The sequence below is a fragment of the Saimiri boliviensis genome, chromosome 1 (genome assembly GCF_048565385.1).
Source record: "Saimiri boliviensis isolate mSaiBol1 chromosome 1, mSaiBol1.pri, whole genome shotgun sequence".
Taxonomy (NCBI): domain Eukaryota; kingdom Metazoa; phylum Chordata; class Mammalia; order Primates; family Cebidae; genus Saimiri; species Saimiri boliviensis.
The window spans coordinates 221567711-221588168 of NC_133449.1; the positions used below are offsets into that span (position 1 = coordinate 221567711).

General features: G+C 39.0%; 1 pseudogene; it reads left to right on the forward strand.

Moving 5' to 3' along the window:
- The first annotated feature begins 365 nt into the window (after positions 1–365).
- On the forward strand, positions 366–2396 carry LOC101039417 (ubiquitin-associated domain-containing protein 1 pseudogene; annotated as a pseudogene).
- The last annotated feature ends 18062 nt before the right edge of the window (positions 2397–20458 follow it).

Genomic DNA, 20458 nt, shown 5'->3' on the forward strand with positions numbered 1-20458 from the left:
ATTATTATTTTGAATATTGTTTTATCAAATCTCTTTTGCTGGAGAGTTTAAAATGTATCCGTGCAGTTGAATCAAGGGCTCAATTTGTGTTTTATTGTAACACTGAAAGATCTAAGATAATTTTCCAAGCTGGACAACTGACCTTCCGCTTTTCCCAGTCTTCCCCATCTATCCTTTCCCCTTTCCGCTTAGAACCTTTATAATCATCTTTGATTATTTTTTTCCCACATCCCAAATGCAATCCATTAATAAATTCTATCTCTTTATCTTCAAACAATATTCAACATAATCTACCAGAATCATTAAGCATCCATCATGTTATATATTTTTAAAAACCCAGCCCATCCCACTCAAGGATAACCGAAATGCCTGTAAGAGAGAGAAGTTTAAGCATGCCGTAAGACACATGCATCCAGAACAAATTTGGGGAGCAGCAATGAATGCAGATGGGGAGTGATATGGTTTGGATAAGTCCCCATTCAAATCTCATCTTGAATTCCCATGTTGTGGGAGGCACCTGATGAGAGATAATTGAATCATGGAGGCAGGACTTTCTCATGCTGTTCTGGTGATAGTGAGTAAGTCTCACAAGATCTGATGGTTTTTAAAATGGGAGTTTCTCTGCACAACCTCTCTTTGTTTGTCTGCCACCATGTGAGACATGCCTTTCACCTTCCACTGCGATTGTGAGGCCTCCTAGCCATGCGGAATTAGAATCCAATAAAACTCTTTCATTTGTAAATTGCCCAGTCTCTGGTTATGTCTTTATCAGCAGTGTGACAATGGACTAATACAGTAAATTGGTACCAGGAGAGTGGGGCACTGCTGTTGATACCCCAAAATGTGGAAGTGACTCTGGAACTGGGTAACAGGCAGGGGTTGGAGCAGTTTGGAGGGCTCAAAAGAAGACAGGAAAATGTGGGAAATTTTGGAACTCCCTAGGGACTTGTTTAATGACTTTGACCAAAAGCCTGATAGTGATACGGACAATGAAATCCAGGCTGAGGTGGTCTCCAACGGAGATAAGGAACTTTTTGGGAACTGGAGCAAAAGTTACTCATTATAATTTAGCAAAGAGAGTGGGAACATTTTGCCCCACCCTTCAGATTTGTGAGCTTTGCACCTGAGAGAGATGATTTAGAGTATCTGGTGGGAGAAATTTCTAAGCAGCAAAGCATTCAAGAGTTAACTTGGGTGCTACTAAAGGCATTCAGTTTTATAAGGGAAGCAGAGCATAAAAGTTTAGAAAATGTGCAGCCCAAGAATGCAATATAAAAGGAAATCCCATTTTTTGAGAAGAAATTCAAGCTGGCTGTAGAAATCTGCATAACTAACAAGGAACACAGTGCTAATCCCCAAGACAATGGGATACTTTGTCTTGGCATGACATCCAGGACCAAGATGTCCTATTATTAAAAAAAAAAAAAAAAAAAAAAAAAAAAAAAAAAAAAAAAAGGTGCTTCAGCACCACTTCCCAAGATGGCTGATGTCTCAGCAGATGAAAAGAAAAAACAAGACCAGAAAGCTCCAGATAAAGATGCCATCCTCCAGGCTACCGCCAACCTGCCCTCCCACAACATGGACTGGGCCATGGTCCAGACCAACATGAGAGACTTCCAGACAGAACTCTGGAAGATACTGGCGTCTTTCATCGAGGTGACGCAGAAGCTGTTAGCACGTAACCCTGATGCGGTGGAATTGTTTAAGAAGGTGAATGCTATGCTGGACTAGAAGGAGGATGAGCATGTGGAAGAGGCCACCCTGTGGCAGGTCATGGAGATGTGCTTTCCTGAGACCAGAGCCACCAAGGCCCTTCAGCTGAACCACGTGTCAGTGCCTCAGGCCATGGAGTGGCTAATAGAACACGCAGAAGATCCAACCACAGACACGCCTCTTCCAGGCCAAGCTCCCCCAGGGGCTCAGGGAGCTGCAGCAGCCACAGCAGCCACCTCCGAGGCTGCCGCAGGAGCCAGCACAGCCGACAAGGAGGCCAGAGATGAGCTAACGGAAATCTTCAAGAGGATCCGGAGGAAGAGGGACTTTCAGCCGATGCTTGGGCTCTCATTTCCCTGATGGAGATGGGGCTCCACGAGAAGGAGGTGATAGACTCCCTCAGAGTGAATGACAACCAGCAGAACGCTGAGTGTCAGTGGCTGCTGGGGGACAGGAAGCCCTCCCCAGAGGAGCTGGACAAGGGCATAGACCCCGACAGTCCTCTTAGGACATCCTAGATAACCCAGTGGTGCAGCTGGGCCTGACCCAACCTGATAACATTCCTAGTATTTGAAGACATGCTGGAGAACCCGTTGAACAGCACCCAGTGGCTGAATGATCCAGAAACGGGTCCCACCATGCTGCAGATCTCTAGAATCTCCCAGACACTAAATCTCATGTAGGTGGCGCTGCTCCACTCTGCTGTCTGGCCACAAGCAGCCCCCAGCGCAGCCCAAGACCGAACAGAGCGGACCTCGCCTGGAAACTCACTTCAGCTCCTCAGCCCTGGGCTGTTGGAGGCGCTGTGGCTGCTCCTGCTCTCTGATCTGATCGCTTATAAACTTCGGTGATGGTAGTGTGTAAGGCAGTATTTTTAGCAACTGACAGGTGTTTACAAAAAAGTGGTTGTGGTGCCAGGAAGTGGAGTGATGGCTTCCTCCCGTGCTCCTCTGGGCTCTTGAGTTGTTACTTGAATTGCCCTCTAGACATTTGCTTGGAGAGTCCACGTGTTATTTGACGGGAGACAGGTTTCAGCCCAGAGTGTTAATGTCAAGCATGCTAATTTAACTAGTCACTCACAGATGACTTTTCTTTAATAAATAAAGTCCCTTTTCAAAAAAAGAAAAAAAAAAAAAGACAGAGGTCTTCATGGCATCTCCTCCCATCACAGGCCCACTGACCTAGAAGGAAAAAGTGGTTTTGTGGGCCGGGCCCAGGGTCCCCATGTGTGTGCAGTATAGGGACTTACTTGGTGCCTTCTGTCCCAGTCACTCCAGCCATGGCTGAAGGGGCCAACAGGCTAGGGCTTCAGAAGGTGCAAGCCTCAAGCCTTGGCAGCTTCCACATGGTGTTGAGGCTGCCAGTGCACAGAAGTCAAAAATTGGAGTTTGGGAACCTCTGCCTGGATTTCAGATGATGTATGGAAATGCCGGGATGTCCATGCAGAAGTTTGCTGCGGAAGCAGGGCTCTCATGGAAAACCTCTGCTAAGGCAGTGAGGAAGAGAAATGTGAAGTCAGATGCCCCACACCAAGTCCCTCCTGGGTTACTGCCTAGTGGAGCTGTGAGAAGAGGGCTCCCATCCTCCACACCCCAGAATGGTAGATTCACCAATAGCTTGCACCCTGTACCTGGAAAAGCCACGGACATGCTACACCAGCTTGTGAGAGCAGCTGGGAGGGAGGCTGTACCCTGCAAAGCCACGGGAACAGAGCTGCCCAAGGCCATGGGAACTAACGTCTTTCATCAGCGTGATGACCTGGATCTGAGATATGGAGTCAAAGGAGATCATTTTGGACCTATAAGATTTGACTGCCCTGCGAGATTTCAGACTTGCATGGAGCCCCTTTGTTTTGGCCAATTTCTCCCATTTGGAATGGCTGTATTTACACAATGCCTGTACCTCCATCATATCTAGGAAGTAACTAACTTGCTTTTTATTCTACAGGCTCATAGGCAGAAGCCTATGAGCTTGCCTTGTCTCAGATGAGACTTTGGACTATGGACTTTTGAGTTAATGCTGAAACGAATAAGACGTTGCAGGACTGTTGGAAAAGTGTGATTGGTTTTCAAATGTGAGGACATGAGATTTGAGAGGAACCAGCATAGAATGGTATGGTTTGGCTGTGTCCGTGCTAAAATCTCATCTTGCTGGCTAAAGACTTCTCTGATCAAAATATATAAAACTGAGTCAATAGCAGAACCCACAAACTTCAAAAATTCAGTATAAATAAAAGCACCTTTACATACACCTCTCTACTTGCAAATTCTATGAAGAGTACCTCCATGACTCACAACGACGACCAGTCCAGCTGGATACACTCCAGCCCTTACCTGGTCAACAGTCAGTAGCTGTCTGCTTTTTGGCCTCTCCTTTCCCAGCTCCTTTCTGTTCTGGTAGAAATAAGAAAAGAACGAGTTAAACAATAAAGGCAATTTAGAAAAAGTTATATGCTTCTGCCTTTATTCTTTGTTTTTAGCTAGCCTTGGAATAAAACTGAAAAGAAGATTAAGATACTTTAATTTGGACTTTGAAATTCATATCCAAGTCAGAAAGCTTTTCAGAAATACGGTATCAAGTTGCTGACTTTGGCATGCTAGAGTAGAATCAGGGGAATGTCCTGTTGACAAGTCCTCCCTAAACAAAATATCTCTGATCATTCTTTTAACAAATAAGAGATTCAATTGGGTTAATAAATCCCTTTATAAAATTAAAAATCTTTATTAGAAGAATTACAGCTATCCACAGCCCAGTGGGGAAAAAAAAGCATACATCTAATGAGCTTTCTGGTAATAGCTAGGTTTGCCACACTGATATAATGGGGAATTTTGATTGTATTGAGAGAGCTAGGACTAAGGAAGCAAATATAATTACATGGTTGGGTGGAGGGTAGGGAAGGAGTGGTGAATACTGTGGGGCTTTGACCCACTCTGAGGGGCCATTGACCAGATGGAGCCACTGGTCAATAGGCAAAACAGGAGATAAGGAGAAGTTTCAGAAAGGTGTAAGTGGTTGTCTTAAGTCATCCTGGAGAGCTGCCTCTTTGTGCCACAGGAAATCTACTCTTGTAAATAGTTTATCAAAAATGCTAGTGACATTTTAGACAAGATTCTTTCTCAATTTCCCTATAATTTGAGAATCATTAGCTGAATAATTTCCATTATTTTCTTTATATAATGAGACATTTCTGATCTCCCTTAATTTCTATGCCAACAATGATTGGAGATCGTTGGTTATTCTTCTCACGGGCTCTCTTATTAAGCACAGGAGAGAACTGGAGAGAAGCTTGTTTCTGAAACATGAGGGGAGAGTAAGAGAAGACTTTGAGCAGGTTTCAAATCTTGTGCAAGTGATTTTAACTAGACCGGGATAATAATGACTGAATCAAGAAGGTTTATTTAGATTATATAAATCTATGTAAAGCTAATTTCAAGATCCCTGCTTTCTGTGTTAGATTGTGTTTTATTTTAGGGTAACAAGCCTAGTTTGAAAAAGAAGTTATAATAAAAACTGCATTTTGTGATAAAGTAGATTCCTCAGGAAATAGAAGAAAATAGATTTCATTCATTTATTCACCCATTCATTCATTTATTGAAACAAACGTCTTGAATTGGTCCTGGTTTCTCAACCAAATCAGTCAAAAATCATCAATACTAATTTAACTGAAATTGCCTCCTGAGCACAATGTTAAAATTTACACTTATAGTCAGAGTACTGATATGTATTTTTGCATTATAATTTCTTTTCTTTTTCTTTTTCTTTCTTTTTCTTTTTTTTTTTTTTTTTTTTTGAGACGGAGTTTTGCTCTTGTTGCCCAGGCTGGAGTGCAGTGGCATAATCTTAGCTCACTGCAACTTTTGCCTCCCAGGTTCAAATGATTCTTCTGCCTCAGCCTCTTAAGTAGCTGGGAGTACAGGCATGCACCACCATGCCCTGTTAATTTTGTATTTTTAGTAGAGATAGGGTTTCTCCATGTTGGTCACACTGGTCTCGAACTCCCAACCTCAAGTGATCTGCCCACCTCTGCCTCCCAAAGTGCTGGAATTACAGGTGAGCCACCCCACTCGGCCTGTCATTTCATTTTTCACTATTTTGTTATGTCTTCATTGCATGCTAGCTCTGGAAAATGTCTGGAAAGGTATATGCTAACTTTGGGATGGCAGTGAAGCCAGAATTTTGTTTACGTGTATGTGTGAGTGTGTGTGTATTTTGTGCACCCTTTAGGTGAGAAATACAATTACAAGAACTCTATGCTCAGGTGGCATCTCATGACTCATCACTCCACATCTAAATCAGCCCCTAAAGACATAAGGGCTCTTGCAAATCCTGGAAATACCCTTCTAATACTTACTTACCCCTGACCTCCTGTTTTGGTTCCTATATGCAGCACTGCTCTGTTTCAGAAACAAATCATTTTTCATTATAATTCCGAAGTACTCAGGTCCCCAAACGAACCTGAGATTTTAGCTATTCAGCAAAATTTTCATTTGCAAAGCACATGCCTGCTAGCCTGTGAGATTGCAGTTGCTATTCATATGAATGTTGGCAACATTTCATTGTGGGGGTCAATTATGGGCATTTATCATGATGACATAATAAGAACTGCGAAACTGTGAAAGCTAAAGGAGGATTATTATTACTATTTGTAAAGTCTGGGTTCCAGATGTTCCTGCCAGGAGAGAGAAAAGCTGGAGTGCAGAGATAGCTGACAACAGTGCTAACCATTCAAGTCGCCATGAGACTGAACAATTTACAAGACAGGGTTGTTACAAGAGGCTAAAGCTGGTACTCAGGTTGCCCTGCCTCCCTCACCTTGAACTGCAAGGCTTTTCCTTCATGGCATGTCATGTCATACAGAAACAACCCTGCACTGCACCCTAGCCCCGGGATGAAAGAGAAAGAAGAAATACAGGCAGTGAATTTGCCCAGAGAGATGGGCCAACAAGCAGTGTCATTCTCTGATATATAGTTGAGGAGGAATTTATTTCCAACTAGTATAGGATTGGGGGGCTCATAAAACTCTATAGCTTCAACCCAATGAAATAAGGTTAGTAAAATACATAAACTCTGATACAGCACCGTGAAGTATGCCTCTAGTCACCTGCAATTCACCAATGGCTTCGTGATAGATATTCTCAGCACCTGGCTGTTCCTTGTCAGCTGTGAACAGTGTGTACCTTTCAGCAAAGTTCACCCTCCTTCCCTCCCCCACCCTCTCTTTTTTTTCTACTCCGGGCAGAGGTCTAGTGCTAGGCTAGTAGAGGGCTTTCTGATTGCAGAGATGCTTAGCAGATCCTACAGCAGATTTCTTGAGTGATGCTATGAAATGATAGCAAGCACCAGCATGAGACAAAAGCACAGTACTTGTCAAATAAAAGAATACAGCAGTAGTTGAATAGATGAATAGGTAATACAAAAAATTCCAGCTGTAAAAAATTCAGCTCTGATGATGCCTGTTTTCTTAAAAAAAAAAAAAAAAAAAAAAAAAAAAAAAAAGGAGGAAAAAAAATCACACTAGGCAGAAACTCCATTTTTTTTACACTTCATACTTCTGTCAGTGTGATGTTGAACAAGTACCATTAATCAAGAGCGCTGTTATTCATTAGGCACCGTGATGTGCTTGAACTGTTACTTTAGTATCATTGTTCAAAGCCTCTGGAACAGCCTTAAAGAAGATGGGAAAAATTTATAGCGATCGTTTACAGCCAAGACTGAAAAAAACTTTCCTACTATTAAACAAATATTAAACATGGTAATAATAGTAATAGTATCTTGTATTTATACAGTGTCTGAGAAACTCAAACTACTCAACAAATAGTACACAATATAGTCGTTGTCAACAACATTCTTTTGCAGAAAGTTAGTGGAAGGTAGTATTATTCTCTTTGCTATTGGGACAATAGCACGTTCTTTGTGTTTACAGGAAGGAGGATGGGGATATGGTGTATGTGTGGTGCGGTGGTGAGTGGATTGAAGAGTTTTGTGTATCTTCTGAAGAACTAACCCAAAAGATTTTTTTTCTATGTAATGATTGTAAGAGATTTGGATAAACATGATAGTTAATCCAGTCTCTCCAGGCATCAGAAATAAATTATAGCATATTCTAATCAGAATGCTCTCCTGAGGAAATTAACTTGATGTACTCTGCCTACTGAGAGGAGGAAGAGCCCTCAGGCTCTTTGGCAGGCTTTCTGACATCCCAAAGCTGACACCTCATGTTGCTTCTCTAAGTGACGGGTTCCTAGCCCTGCCCACCTACCCACAGCTGATTGAACTACGGTGAGCCAATCAGATTCCTTCTCCTGGGCATTTAGAAATGGATCGTGGGAAATCCAATGAGTTTAACAAACTTCTGAACTGGAAGGTTACTTAAAGACAGCCCTGCAATAACTCTATTTGACCCATCTGAAAAACAAACAAAAGAGAAGAGGAGCGAGAGCTTTGGTTCCTAAAGAATGTTCTGTTTCTCTCCTAGTCAGAATCAGTTCAGGCTCTAAAGCCCATCCCTGATTCTTTACAGTAAATATCCATTCAGCTTAAGTGTTTTTCTTTTATTCCTGAACAAATATATGGTCTGTAACTAAGATAGAAAATATCCCAAGATAACCACACTCAGAAGACTTTCTCAAAGTAAAGGACAGACCATCTGCACAAAGAAGGCCCTTCAGAGTATTTTATTTGGAGGCTCGTTGGCCTCCACATATCGAAATGCCTTTTGTGGGGAGTTAAACAGCAGAAACCATGTAGTGAAGTTGATAATTTCAACTCTAAAGAGTGACATTTTGCTTTGTGTTTTATTTCCCATTTTCTTCTCTTTAAATCTGATCCTATTTTGTTTACTTAATTGTACCCTCTGCACATTAGTGGGGTTTTTTAATTTTAAAATGGCAATAACTTTTAAAAGCTTGGAGAACATTGACTTGTCTTCGTGAATCACTTTAACAATAAGACAGGCACAACAAAAATCTCAGCACTTGCCACTTGAGTCAGACTTATCAGTCTGAGGTGAACAGCAGAAGTATGTTGAATTGTTAAGTATTTGAATGCAATATTGCACCCCAAAATAATTCTTGTTCTCCTGCCATGAGAAAAAGGAACTCCTTTCTAGTACTAGCTCTCTACATTTCCACCCATTCCCAAAGCATTTTCATACTCACATCTACGTAACAGAATGGAAAAATGGGCATAATGTTCAGAGCAGAGAAACATCAGTGTTGATAATAATAAATGAGCAACAATGAGGCATTTCGCAAATTCTTCAGGTGAGTGGACCTGCCAAATCAGTGACCCTGGGGTCTGCCTAGAGGCTGCTGCAGGCAGGCCAAAGACTTCAGAGTCAGACAGACCTTCCCAGCTTTTTAAAAGAATGTCTTTGAATAGGGAATTTATGCTTTCTGAGGCTGTCTCCTTGTCTTTCTTACTTGTAAAATGGAGTTATCAATAGCTACTATGTAGGTTGTTGCAACAATGAAATGAAATGATGTTTATAAAATACCAGGCACTTAGAAGCTGAAAGGAAAATTCCATGTATTTTGGGAACAATTTATAATCTCAAACCTTCAGTACCATGACTCAGATGCCCTAGTGAGTATATGATGATATTGAAATTCAGCATTTTCCCTGGACTAGAAAAAATATTTTAAATTTAATGATTAAGTCTCAAAATAGATCCAAATGAAATTAATGACCCCGTGCATTTTGTTACTAAAATAACTGAAGTGTCTCATAAGGTTGCTTCCACCTGAAATTCCACAGCATGCAAACTGATGATGCTAAAGATAACCCAACTTAATGGGCAGTGTAGAGACTTCTCTGCACACTCTCGTTTTACAAAGCTCCACTTGCTGCACAATTAAAATGATACTTTAAGATGAAAGGAACTGCTTTCATCATTACCAGGGCAGCTATATTCTGAAGTTGCTTCAGCAGGTTATGTATGCTGACAGCAAACAGTTCCAAGGGTCTCCCAAAGGACTGAAACTACAAGCAGAATAAAGCCTCCTGTCTTTAGTGCTGCAACTATTCAGGCTCTTATTCAGAGAACCTGAAATATTACAGTATTTTTTTTTCAGTAGAAATGGCATAAGTCTTTAGTATAAGTTAAGTTGAATATATTTATATTCTAAAAAAGTTCACTGTGTCTCTGAATTTAGAATGTAAGTTACCAAAGAAAGCCTGCTAAAACCATCCCTTTAGGAATTTTGATGGAATTTTATTACTTCATTAATTATATTTATTTATTCAATAAGTGTCTTTAAAAATCTATACTTCGGATAGTAATGATACAATGCTGCATAATGCTGACTTGGTCTTGTCCTACCGGAGCAAGAGATCTCCCTTTCCTTGTCACTTAAGCCTGTGGTCTCTAATTTTACCACTAATAATCCACAGTCATTACCCCTGAACTTTAATTTCCCTTATGATCCTGGGAATGGGTATGAATTTTTGTTGAAAATAATGGTATTTAGAATAAATTCTAAACTTGCTAGCAAGGCTTACAGAGCTGTTTATGATGTCTCTGCAAAGCTCATGTCTTGTAACTTGCTCCAGCTCCACAATAATCAAACCTAACTACTTCCAGTTCTTCCTAGTGAGTCTCCCCTTTCCCTTTCCTCTTTCTCTCTCCCTCTCAGCCTTCTGTGGTCTACCTAAGCTGTCACTGCTGTACAGAATTTCCTTTGTGAAACTGCAGACATACAAAACATATCTCATAGTGAGTCAGTGTGCCTACAAACCAAGGTATCATCATCTTAATATGGAAGGACCTCTAGAAGTCTCAAAGGAGGTACCTAAAGCAGGGGACGAGAGGAAGACATTGATGGTATCAGGGTTGTCATCAAGAACCAAGGTGGGGGCCTGGTCAGAAGCAAAGGTGGCACAAGTCTCCAAAACAATAGTTGGGCATATACCACTTTGGGACAACATTGCTCTAACCTTGGGCCAACTCCTCTAAATCAGAATCTATGAGCTCAGCTATCGGTCAGAGAGAACCGTCAGTGAAAGTTGCATGAAAATACATGAGGCCCTCGCCTACTGCCACAGAATTTAAAAACTTCCTTTGACCAGATAGACAACCCTTGGAAAAGCAAGGAGGAGAAGAAAAGACTATCCATTTCCATTGTAATACACCCCTGTCTTTGTCTAGCATTCAATCAAAAAACACAATTGAATTGACAAGAAATTTTTAAATTTTAAAACAATAAGTTTTCTACAGAATAAATATAAGCCTCATCTGGGGGACATAGTGAGAGTTTGTATCTACAAAAAATAAAAAAAAAAAAAAAAAAAAAAAACAATGGTGGCACACACCTGTAATCCCAGCTACTTGAGAGACTGAGGTGACAGAATCATTTGAGCTGTAAGCATACCACTGTACTCCAGCCTGGGCAACAGAGCGAGATGTCCATCAAGCAAACAAAAAGAAGCACCAGAACATGATAAAATCAGCTAAAAAGACGTATGTGTGTGTGCACAGTGAGTGCCGTGTAGCATGTATATGTCGATTCTACTACATATTTAAGTCTATTCTACTAATTTGGACTTACCATGTGTTCTGCAATGTTGTATCCACTTATCCTCTCAAATAGATTTATAATCTTGAAAAAAATTATATTTTACCTCTTGGCATCCTCTGATTCTGCAATGTCCTATACAAAGTAAGTTCTCAATCTAATAATAAGCCCAGTTCATATTCATGTCATTACAGTAACAGAAGATTACATGCTACACTAAGTCTGTGAGAATAGAAAGGGTGATGGCAGCACTTGCTTTTCCAAGTTGAAGTTGGAAATGTGACTGCACTTGCTTTTCCAAGTTGAAGTTTTTCTTGAGAGAGGTGAGCCATCAATGAAAGGAATGAAGAAGATGGGAAAATCAAGCTCTCCATGATAAAATGCTAAGATATGAGAAGTTCATCAGCAAGGCAAGAACAAAATGTTCTTGGGAAACTGTCTTGAAGATCAAAGTAGTTAGGTCTAACAAAAAATTATGCCATTATTTCAGGAAATATGATGGTTACTGGCATGATACCGAAAGTCAGGCATGTGTCCCAAGGAAAGAGAGGTTTCTTGGCTTAGGAAAAAAATGACCAACGTGACCAAGAATAGGAGATGTACTTGGTAAAAATATTTAGAATGATTAAAGAGAAAAGAAAAAAAAAGTAGGGACAATTTCTAAGAAAAGGGTAGGAGATGATCCAAGATGGCTGAATAGGAACAGCACTGGACTACAGTTCCCAGTGAGAACACAGAGGGTGAGTGATCACCACATTTCCAAATGAGGTTTCACTGCCCACAGACCAGGAGAATCCTGGGTGAAAAAGCACCACAAGTCTCCAACATGGCTGTTTCAGCTGGTGAAGTGGGTCTCCGCACAAAAACTCACACAAATCTGGGCAGGAGTTTCAACTGGCACCTGGAACACCTGGAAGACAGAGTTGCCCATTCAACTAAGAAAAAGGGGGCTGAAACATGGAGCTAGGCAATCTGGCTTGGGGAGTCCCACCCCCGACAAAGACCAGCAATCTGAAATGCTCTTGACTGAGAGTTTCACAGCAAGCACAGCTGGACCCAGGAAGCTCTAGCTCTGTGAGGGGAAGGGCATCCGCCATTACCAAGGCAGTCCATCACTACCAAGGCAGTCTGCCATTACCAGGACAGTCCACAATTACTGAGGCTGTTCACCATTACTGAGGCAGACTGCCATTACTGAGGCAGTTCTAACTATGCCTCTATAAACAAAACCACAAAGAAGTTCATGTAGCAGCTGGGCAGAGCCCACAGCAGCTCAGCAATGCCTCTGCTGGCAGACTGTGACTAGGCTATTGCCTCATTGGGAAGGGCATCTCTGAAAAAAGGCAGCAGCATGTCGGGAACTTATCAATAAAGCACCACCTTCCCAGGACAGAGCATCAGGGAAACAAAGGCAGTTATGGGTTCCGCTGCAGCACGCTTAAACATACCTGCCCAGAAGCTCTGAATGGAACAACAGATCTCACAGCTCAGCACTTGAGCTCCTATAAGGGACAGACCATCTCCTCGAGCAGCTCCCTGACAACCATATATCCAAAGAGACATCTCATAAAGGAGAGTTCAGGCTGACACCTAGCAAGTATCCTTTTGGGACAAAGATAACAGAAGAAACTGGCAGCAACCCTTACTGTTCTGCAGCTGCTACAGGTGATCCCCAGGCAAGCAGGATCTGGAGTAGACCTCCAGCAGTCCTACAGCAGAGGGGCCTGACTGGTAGAAGAAAAAACTAAAAACAGAAAGACATAAGTTCATCATCAACAAAAAGGACATCCACTCAGAGACCCCTTCTGATAGTCACCAACTACAAAGATGACAGGTAGATAAATCCACAAAGATGGGAAGAAACCAGTGCAAAAAAGGATGAAAACACCCAAAACCAGAATGCCTCTCCTCTTCCAAGGGATTACAATTACTCATCAGCAAGAGAACAGGCTGGATGGAGAGTGAGTCTGATGAATTGACAGAAACAGGCTTCAGAAAGTGGATAATAGCAAAATTCTCTGAGCTAAAAGAACATGTTCTAACCCAATACAAAGAAACTAAGATCCTTAGTTTCTGAAAAAAGGTTTGACGAAATGCTAATGAGAATAAACAGCTTAGAGAAAAATATAAATAATTGATGGAGCTGAGAAACACAACACAAGAACTTCACAAAGCATACACAAATTTCAATAGCTGAATTGACCAAGCAGAAAAAAGCATATCAGAGATTGAAGATCAAATTGATGAAATAAAAAGAGAAGGCAAGATTAGAGAAAAAAGAGTAAAAAGAAATGAACAAAGCCTCCAGGAATATGGGATTATGTGAAAAGACCTAATCTACATTTGGTGAAGGGAATGAATCCAAGCTGGAAAAGACTCTTCAGGATATTATCCAGGAGAACTTCCCCAACCTAGCAACGCAGGCCAATATTCAAGTCCAGGAAATACAGAGGACACCACAAAGATATTTCTCAAGAAGAGCAACCCCAAGGCACATAATTGTCATATGCGCCAGGGTTGAAATGAAGAAAAAAATCCTAAGAGCAGCCAGAGAGAAAGGTTGGGTTACCCACAAAGGGAAGCCCATCAGACACAGCTGGTCTCTTGGCAGAAACCCTACAAGCCAGAAGAGAGTGGGGGCCAATATTCAACATCATTAAAGAAAAGAAATTTCAACCCAGAATTTCATTTCCAGCCAAACTAAGCTTCATAAGCAAAGGAGAAATAAAATTCTTTATGAACAAGCAATTCCTCAGAGATTTCATCACCACCAGGCCTGCCCTACAAGAGCTCCTGAAAGAAGCACTAAACATAGAAAGGAACAACCAGTATCAGCCACTCCAAAAATGTTTCAAATCTTAAAGAGCATAGACACAATGAAGAAACTGTGTCAACTAATGGGCAAAACAACCAGCTAGCATCAAAATGGCAGGATCAAATTCACACAACAATATTAACCTTAAATGTAAATGAGCTAAATGCCCCAATCAAAAGACACAATGGCAAATTGAATAAAAAGTCAAGACTCATTGGTGTGCTGTATCTAGGAAACATATCTCACTGGCAAGGATAAACATAGGTACAAAATAAGGGGATGGAGGAAGATTTACCAAGCAAATAAAAAGCAAAAAAAAAAAAAAAAAAAAAAAAAAAAGCAGGAGTTGCAATCCTCGTCTCTGATAAAATAGACATTAAACCAGCAAAGATCAAAAGTGACAAGAGCATTGCATGATGGTAAAAGGATCAATGCCACAAGAAGAGCTAACAAACCTAAATATATATGTGCCCAATACAGGAGCACCCAGATACATAAAGCAAGTTCTTAATGATCTACAAAGAGATTTAGACTCCCACACAATAATAGTGGGAGACTTTAACACTTCACTGTCAATATTAGACAGATCAATGAAACAGAAAATTAACAAGGATATCCAGGACTTCAACTCAGATCTGGACCAAACCAACCTAATAGACATTTACAGAGCTCTTCACTCCAAATCCAAAGAATATACATTTTTCTCAGCACCACATCACATCTACTCTAAAATTGACCATATAATTGGAAGAAAATCACTTCTCAGCAAATGCAAAAGAAAGGAAATAATAACAGTCTCTCAAACCACAGTGCAATCAAGTTAGAACTCAGGATTAAGAAACTCACTCAGAACCACACGACTTCATGGAAACTGAACAACTGGCTCTTGAATGTTGACTGGATAAACAATGAAATGAAAGCAGAAATAAAGATGTCCTTCAAAACCAACAAGAATGAAGACACAATGTACCAGAATCTCTGAGACACATTTAAAGCAGTGTCTAGAGGGAAATTTATAGTGATAAATGCCCACATGAGAAGCAAGGAAAGATCTAAAATCAACATGCTATCATCAAAATTGAAAGAGCTAGAGGAGCAAGATAAAAAAAAAAACTCAATTGCTAGCAGAATACAAGAAATAATAAGATCAGAGCAGAGCTGAAGGAGATAGAGACACAAAAAAATCTTCAATAAATTAATAAATCCAGGAGCTAGTTTTTTGAAAAGAGCAACAAAATAGACAGATCACTATCCAGCTTAATAAAAAAGAAAAGGGAGAAGAATCAAATAAATGCAATAGAAAATGATAAAGGGGATATCACCACAAATTCCACAGAAATACAAACTACCATCAGAGATTACTACAAACAACTCTATGCACATAAACCAGTAAACCTGGAAGAAATGGATACATTCCTGGACACTTGCACTCTTCCAAGTCTAAACCAGGAAGAAGTCAAACCCTGAATATATCAATAAAAAGTGCTGAAGTTGAGGCAGCAATTAATAGCCTACCAACCAAAAAAAAAAAAAAAAAAAACAAGTTCAGAGCTAAATTCTACCAGACATACAAAGAGGACCTGGTACCACTCCTCTGAAACTATTACAAACAATCCAAAAGGAGGGAATCCTTCCCAAATCATTTTATGAGACCAGCATCATCCTGATACCAAAACCCAGCAGAGACTCAACAAGAAAAGAAAACTTCAGGCCAATATCCATGATGAATATAGATGCAAAAATCTTCAATAAAATACTGGCAACCCAATTGCAATAGCACATCAAAAGGTTATCCATCACCATTAAGTAGGCTTCATCCTTGGAATGCAAGGCTGGTTCAGCATGCACAAGTCTATAAATGTAATTCACCACATAAACAGAACCAAAGACAAAACCCACATGATTATCTCAATAGACGCAGAAAAGGCCTTCAACCAAGTTTAATAGCCCTTTATGCTAAAAACTCTCAACAAACTAGGTATCAATGCAATATATCTCAAAATAATAAAATGTATTTATGACAAACCCACAGCCAATATCATATTGAATGGGCAATAACTGGAAGCATTCCCTTTGAAATCCGGCACCAGACAAGGTTGGCCTTTCTCACCACTCTTATTAATGTAGTATTGGAAGTTCAAGCCAGAGCAATCAGGCAAGAAAAAGAAATAAAGCGTATTGAATTAGGAAAGGAGGAAGTCGAATTGTCTCTATTTGCAGACGACATGATTGTATATTTAGAAGACACCATCATCTCAGCCCAAAATCTCCTGAAACTGATAAGCAACTTCAGCAAAGTCTCAGGATACAAAATCAATGTGCAGAAATCACAAGCATTCCTATACACCAATAACAGACTTAAAGAGAGCCAAACCAAGAATAAAATGCCATTCACAATTGCTATGAAGAGAATAAAATACCTAGGAATACAACTAATAAAGGATGTAAAGGACCTCTTCAAGGAGAACTACAAACTGCCGGCTCAAGAAAACAAGAGAGGACACAAAAAGACGGAAAAACATTCCACGCTCGTAGTTAGGAAGAATCAATATTGTGAAAATGGCCACACTGCCCAAAGAAATTTACAGATTCAATGCTATCACCATCAAGCTACCTATGACCCTCTTCACAGAACTGTAAAAAAACGACCTTAAACTTCATATAGAACCAAAAGAGAGCCCACATAGCCAAGTCAATTCTAAGCAAAAATAACAAATCTGGAGACATCACACTGCCTGACTTCAAACTATATTACAAAGCTACTGTAATCAAAACAGCATAGTAGTGGTACCAAAACAGAGATATAGACCAATGGAAGAGAACATAGGCCTTGGAGGTAATGCCACACATCTTCAACCATCTGATCTTTGACAAACCTGAAAAAACAAGGAATGGGAAAAGGATTCCCTGTTTAATAAATGGTGTTGGGGAAACTCACTAGCCATGCACAGAAAGCAGAATCTGGACTCCTTGCTGACACCTTCCTCTAAAATTAACTCCAGATGCCAAATGGGATCTAATTAAATTCCAGAGCTTCTGCACAGCAAAAGAAACAATCATTAGAGTGAATCAGCAACGAACAGAATGGGAAAAAAATTTTGCAATCTACCTATGTGACAAAGGGCTAATATCCAGAATCTATGAAGAATTAAAACGGATTTACAAGAAAAAATAAACAAACAAACAAATCCATTCAAAAGTAGGTGAAGGATATGAACAGACAATTTTCAAAAGAAGACATATATGAGGTCAACAAACATATGAAAAATGCTAATCATTACTGGTTATTAGGAAATGCAAATCAAAACCACATTGAGATACCATCTCACACCAGTTAGAATGGCGATCATTAAAAAATCTGAAGACAACAGATGCTGGAGAGGAAGTGGAGAAATAGGAACACTTTTACACTGTTGGTGGGAGTGTAAGTTAGTTCAACCATTGTGGAAGACAGTGTGGCTATTCCTCAAGAACCTAGAAATAGAAATTCCATTTGACCCAGCAATCCCGTTACTGGGTATATATTCATCCACAGGATTATAAATCATTCTATTATAAAGACACATGTACACATATGTTCGTTGCAGCAATGTTTACAATAGCAAAGACCAGGAATCAACCCAAATGCCCTTTGATGACAGACTGGACAAAGAAAATGTGGCACATATATATCATGGAATACTATGCAGCCATAAAAAATGATGAGTTCATGTCCTTTGTAAGGACATGGATGAATCTGGAAACCATCATTCTCAGCAAACTGACACTAGAACAGAAAATCAAACACCACATGGTCTTACTCATAGGCAAATGTCGAACAATGAGAACACATGGACACAGGGAGGGAGCATCACACACTGGGGTCTGTTGGAGGGTCTAGGGGAGGGACAGGGGGGTAGGGAGTTGGGGAGGGATAACATGGGGAGAAATGCCAGATATAGGTGATGGAGTGTAAGGCAGCAAATCACATTGCCATTTATGTACCTATGCAACAATCCTGCATGTTCTACACATACCCCAGAACCTAAAGTGCAATTATATATATATATATGTGTGTGTGTGTGTGTGTATATATATATATATATACACACACACACACATATATATATATATATACACATATATATATAATATATATGAAAAACAAAAATGATTAGACTGGACAAAAAAGAAAAAGGTAGATTTTTTTGGTTTTTATTCCTCTGTTTTAGTTGTTGTTAGTTTTTTTTTTTTTAATGTGCCAGGAAAGTGCTTAATGCTGGTAATAAAAATATGTTTGTCAAAGGTACGAATAAATGAAGTTATATATGAATTGAATATATAAATTCAAATTAAATAAAATATAGCTAAAGTTCATTTTACATATTATGTGAGTTAATTATATGGCATAAATAAGTGATACAAAAAGACTTATGAATATGTTTATATATAAAATGCTGTGCAGTATGAAAGTTATGTCTATGTCCCTGTAAAATACCTATTAACTATTAGTGAAGTACCAGTTTCATCATTACTTAACTTATAATCATATATATTATCAGTGTTTTGTATTGAATGGCTGTTGAACTTCAGCATACACAAAGTACTACAGTGGACATCAAATAAGATATTGTTCTTTCCCCATGGATTCATAACATAACTTAGGGGGACCATCTTTCTCTTCTTTTTTTTTAAAACTTAATGTGTGTCCATGGCTCATCAAGCATTTTAATATCCCAAAGGCCAAAGATGCACTGCACATTTATATTCAGGTTCTGATATTTATATATTGTAATGTGCTGGGATCCATATTACTTTCAGTAACACCATCTAGTTCTAAAGGGCAAAGTACATAGAATTCCGAATAAGTTCATCTGTTTTTTTTTCTTCTTCTTCCCTAAAGGAAGGAGTGGAAAATTGTCAATATTCTTAAGAATTTTAGAGCAGGGGACAATGAAATGCTCTTTTATTCATGGCTGCTTGCACTATTTTATATTAAGGACTCTTATTTTTATTATTTCAATAATTATTTCTTAATTTGAAATGAATCCTCCTTTCATTCTAATCAGTGGCAAATGTGATAATTAGGAAATGATTAGAAGTGATGTGGAATCTCTATTTTTTCCATTGCTTTTTCAGAATCGTAAGACCTTAGAATTAGAAAGAATTCTAGTGATTATTCATTCCAATAGTCCCCAGTGCCTGTGTATAAACTTGCTACCATAAAACATCAAAAATACAAGAACAATAAAAAGTTAAATTTCTGAGAATCATCTGCCTTAGACCAATTAAATAAGAATTTGCAGGGTGGGGTCCAGATAACAGTTTCACTGTCAGTACAAGTAGTTCTTAGAAGGGCTAAATGCCTTATACCAGGTCCACGTGGGCAGAAGCTGTCAGAGTTGGAAATAAAATCCAGATTTACTTTTTTAAAAAATCTAATTTTAAAAAATACAACACAGTGTTTCAAATAAGAAGTAATTTATTTACGAGATATTTCTAAGCTCCAGGCAACCTGTGGCAGGTTCTGTTCAAATATATTAAAATCTATTAAAAATTTTCCTTAAAAGCCAGTTTATAAACTGTGTACAAAAATTATATCCTTTTGACCCAAGTAGCTTACCTAGATTGATCTTTCATTCTACTTTGTCAATTTTGACTTTAATGACAATTGGTTTTGTCACAATTCTAACCCATCATCAAAGGAGCATAATTGTCTTGAGTGGAAGCTGTTTAAAAGTGTGTTTTACAAATTCTGAGCTGCCAAAATATTTTGAGCAATAGTATATCACTGAAAGTAATATCTTACCTCTGTAAGATAACATTTTAGAAAAATACAAGCATTTAAAGCACTGAATATTGCCAAAGACAACTTAAACAATTTTGTCTAATTATACTTTTGGATTGTTTCACTTTTTTTTTTTTTTTTTGGTTTTAAACACTGTGATCAACATCTCAGTACATGCATTTATATTAGCTGCCTATAGTTATTTACTAAAACTTAAAATGTTCTGACCCAACAAATGCCACAAAACACTGATGAGAAAAAAAGTAATGAAATGGGGAGATATATGCTGTTCACTGATTGGAGAATCAATATTGTTAAGATATCAATACTACCCAAATTAATTTATAGAGTTAATGTCATCTCAACCAAATTCCAGCAGTCTTCTTCTTTTTTTAATAAAATACTAAGCTGATTTTAAATCTGTACTGAAATCCAAGGGGCCTAGATTTGCCAAAACAAGTTGAAAAAAGAATTTATACTACTTATTTCAAGACTCACTATAAAGCTAAATTAATAAAGACAACATAGTATTAATATGAGGATTGACATATAAATCAATAAAATATAATAGATTGTACAGAAATAGACCCACACAACAGTTTCAATTGATTTTGTATAAAGTTGCTCAAGTATATTTTTATTTTATTTTTT